The sequence below is a fragment of the Pongo pygmaeus genome, chromosome X (genome assembly GCF_028885625.2).
Source record: "Pongo pygmaeus isolate AG05252 chromosome X, NHGRI_mPonPyg2-v2.0_pri, whole genome shotgun sequence".
NCBI lineage: Eukaryota > Metazoa > Chordata > Mammalia > Primates > Hominidae > Pongo > Pongo pygmaeus.
The window spans coordinates 58,268,207-58,272,660 of NC_072396.2; the positions used below are offsets into that span (position 1 = coordinate 58,268,207).

A 4,454-nucleotide genomic window follows, 5' to 3' on the forward strand; every position below is an offset into this window, starting at 1 on the left:
TCATCTAGGAACAAAAGTTGGAGGCATGTTTGCATGACCCAGTTCCCTGCTTGATGTTTCCCTTTGGCTTAGTGAGTTTGGGGTTTCAAAATTTATTTTCCTTTCACATTCCAAAGAAGTGCAAAGCGGCCTTCACAAGATTCAGAACCACTGATAAGATAGCTCAAAAAAGGGAAGTTTCACCAGCTCTAAGTGGATTACAACTCACATTTCCATCTGGTCATCTTTTCTAGCACCTATGCTTCTCAGTGAGCACCCAAGTATGAAGGTCCAAACTCTCCATATGCCCCATAGATGAAAAAAGACAGGAAATCAAAAAGGATCAATGGAAGGGAAAATAATCAATAACAAATGAGTATCCCAAAAGGTCAAAAAATTATACAAGTGAGATTGGTTTTCTGACCAGAAATGGACTCTGGGTGTTGGCAATGAAAGTATGGAATTCTAGCCAAAAGATGGAGTTGCTTTTTTTTTTTTTTTTTTTTTGTGAATGCTTTCACTTTTATTTCTCTCAATATACCCGTGATACGTATATTTCATACATAGCAAGGTTAAGGACATGCTCACATTCTATGTAAAACAGAGGCAGAACCATGGCTAAAACATCTAGCCCAGCAATCAACTCATTATCCCCGAGAAGTGGGGGTGGGGGAGGGGAAGAGTCACAGGCGGTTCACCAACATCTGGAAAATCCATGACTTCATTGAGAATGAATGACTTTGGGGAGATTCAGATAATGAAGTAATGAGAAGAAAACCTTTTTTTTCCCCCCACCAGGGATCATGTTTCTCAGTTATCAACAGGCAGTTGTGGGTTGTTTTCTTCTATTTCTTCCAGCAGCTTATCGAGTTCATCATTAAAGTCATCTATTTTCAACCTGAGTGTCTGGAGGGTGCAATTTAGATGTGTCAAGGTTTCAAACAACATCCTCACTCCACTAGACCCCAAGGGATTCTGGCTCAGGTCCAGAGAGACAAGGCTGTGGTTGCAGCTGAGCACAGAGCAGAGGTCCTCACAACTGAATGGAGGGATGGAACAGCCCAACAACCATAGACATCTCAAGTTACACAGTGGTTTCTTCAAAGCCTCACATAGGAGCTTCACTCCAGTAACTCCTATGTGATTCAGTCCCAGATCCAAGCACATTACGCTTGATTTTTCTTGGAGAAGCTCTGCGAGATAACAGCACCCATTGCTAGTTATGTCGCAGTCCCACAGCACCAGGGTCTGTAGTTTACACTGGGGGTAACTCAAACCCTTACACAGAAACGTCACCCCTTTATCCCCGGGGGGGGGGTTCTTGGCCAAGCACAGGTGTGTCAGCTCCCGGCTGACAACCAAAACAGCAGCAAAGATCTTGCAATTGGCTTCTGTAAAGTGACAGTTTTCCAACAACAACCTTTGCAGGAAGCATTTTGGGTGTCTCAAAGTTGTGTACAGCAACTTGGCACCCTCATCCAAGAGCTCATTGTGGGAGAGGTTTACACATGTCAGGGACTGGCTGACTTCAAGGGCCAAGGAGAGATCAGCCCATTGCTAAGTGGTGGTGGAAAAAGACACCAACCCGAGATATTGCAGGTTACATTTTGAGTGTTTCAAGACCTCACACAATGCAGGAAGCATATCATTCTGGTCATTGCCTTGAAGGGTCAGATATGTTACAGTCTTGTGACCTCAAAGAGCTAGGCAGAGGTTCCAATAAGCATCAGCTGGTTAAATGTTTTTGAACATCACTCTCCGGAGACGACAGGTGTCAGAAGCTATTTGTTCACACAGGATCCTTACTAATGTGGCACTAAGAAAGCTATTATTGATTTCTAGAATTATCAGATCCTTATTTGAGCCAAATATGGAACAAAGGTCGGTCCATAAAGGAAGCATGTGTTGATCATCCTGGGATCTCTCAACTTCAGCATCTGATTCAGACACAGTGACATTCTCCGGGAGCTTTGCCTTTACTACCTGCAGTGGCATTTTCTGCAAGTTTCGACAATGCTTGAGGCAGAATGAAAACAGCATAATGTCTACTGCATTTAAGTGCAGGGATATTTCTTTGAACGGAGCCATCGCTCCCTTCACCAGCTCCTCCTCCTGAGACTCGTACAGACAGCACAAGAGCTCCTTCAGGTTCGTCATTGTTGAGTGTCCAACCTTTTCACAATTTATGTCTCATCACAGTAATTCCTGTTTGAGCTCCGGTGACATCAGGCAGCCCAAAGTGGTCTCCAACTCCTTGGCTCTCTTCTCGTTGGTGAAGCCGAATAAGAAGTGTCCTGCTTAGATCAGGTCGGGGATCTTGAGTCTTTCTTCTCTGGAAAGCAGCTTCTGCACGTCTCCATTGTCCCAGGCGTGGCCGTCCTTCTCCTCCTCCTCCTCCTCCTTCTCCAGGGGGTGGAACAGCACAGTGAAAAACTGCTGGAAGCTGAGGTGGATGGAGGAGTAGCAGCCTGTAGAGACTCTGTCCTGGTGGAGGATGTCTCTGTCCAGGGACGGGTGGATGTCGGACTCCTGCACCCCGAGCCTCGCCAAGTCCTCTCCACCGAACACTGACATTTGCGCCCACAGGCCCTGCGCCGCCAGGAGGCTCAGCGCCCACAGCACGCCCCAGAGCTGTGCGCCCTGCGGGAACCGGCCGCAAAGGAAGTGCAGGAACAGCCCCGTGCGGGTGGGGCGGGTCCTTCCCCTTCTAACCTCTGCAGCTTCAGACTCGTGCACTTGATCCAGCACACCATGGGCGCTGAGACAGGCTGGAACAGGGCCGCGTATCTTCTCATCAGCTCAAAGGCACGCATGGCTTGGTCCTCGTCTCCAAAGTGTCTCAGGAAATATGCCCTCCTGTCCTCCTCCAGGAACCCCTCCACCCTTATGTAGATCGGCTGCTCCACCAAGAGCCAGAGGTCTCTCAGGGCCCCCAGGCCACGTGGTGACCAGCAGGGCGGCCTTGGGTAACATCTTCCTCTTCAGCAACCTCCCCAAGAAGACCGGCACCGGCTTCTGCTTCTCCCAGTCCCCGCAGATGTCCTAGATCAGTGCCCAGGTGGGGCTCCCAGCTCATCAAAGCCGTCGACCACGAACAGGATTTTCTGTGCTTGGGCTAGGATGTTTGGAAGGTCATCCTGCAATTCAGGCCAGTTGCTGAAGACCAGCTCTGCAAAACTGCACGGGCCCAGGCAGATGAGCTCCTTGCAGGTGAGGTAGAAACCTATCTAAATTTCTGGCTGAGGTTGTCTTCTGCCCAGTCCAGCATTAATTTCTTGGCCAGCGTGGTTTTCCCAAGGCCCGCAGGACCATGCAGCACCACCGTGTGTGGGCAGGGCCCGGGAAGCACCCTGGGGTTGCTGAACGGGATCAGCATCTTGTATCTCTGAGCCATAATATGGACCACTTTGCTGTCTCCAGGCCAGGTTTTCCACGTTTGCCGGAACTTCGTCTTCAATATACTCCTGTACCTATCCTCTTTACCTGGCTTTTCTCCTTTCAAGACTTCTTTAGCTTCTCTTAGGCTGGTGACATCTTCCTCTGTTTCTATAAACTCTAGTGCTTCTGCTTCAAAACGCCCCAGCATTTCTTTCAGGTCTGTAGGTTTTGGCTCTTCTTTCCATGTTTTCCCTTATGATACAGGCTTGATTTCAAAGTGGCTTCTCTGAGTTCATCCTTTACTTTCTCAGACAGATCCGCTCGGTGCATCTTTTCAAAGACCTGGATGGTCTCTATCTCCATCCAGTAGCTGTGGCAATGGCTGGTGATGATTTCTGCCAGTTGCTTCCCATCAGCCTTGTCTACCTATGTCTGGGGGATCTTTTGTAGCTCATTTCCCAGGGAGACGATCCTGATCAGAGACTTGAACTTGCTCAACTCATCCTAGCTGAGCTGTCCCAGAAGAGCCTGCAGGTTGAAGTCCAGCTGCGCAGAAGACACCATCTCGTCCCACATGGGAACTCTGATGAGAATTAAGGGAGGAATGGAAAGGGATGGTAAGTCCGCACTCCTGTCTCAATCCAGTCCCCTCTGAGCCATAAACAAGGATACTCTCATCATCTACCTTGCTTCTTCAAGAACAAATTCCCAGCCTGGGCAACATAGTGAGACCTCTATCTCCACAAAAAATAAGTTAGCAGAGGGTGGTGGTGCGCGACCACAGTCCCAGCCACCCAAGAGGCTGAGACGAGAAGATCACTTGAGCCTGGGAGGTTGAAGCTTCAGTGAGCCTTGATTGTGCCACTGCACTCCCATCTGGGCAACAGAGCGAGACCTCATCTCATTTTATCCTTATTTACTTATTTGTTTTTGAGACAGTTTCACTCCGCTGTCCAGGCTGGAGTGCAGTGGTGTGATCTCTGCTCACTGTAACCTCCTCCTCCCAGGTCCAAGCAATTCTCCTGCTGCAGCCTCCCGAGCAGCTGGGACCACGGGCACCCGCCACTATGCCTGGCTAATTTTTGTATTTTTAGTAG

The 4,454-nt window shown here is 48.9% G+C and overlaps 1 pseudogene; it reads right to left on the minus strand.

Moving 5' to 3' along the window:
- Positions 1–729: 729 nt before the first annotated feature.
- On the minus strand, positions 730–3,921 carry LOC129024921 (NACHT, LRR and PYD domains-containing protein 2-like; annotated as a pseudogene).
- Positions 3,922–4,454: the final 533 nt, after the last annotated feature.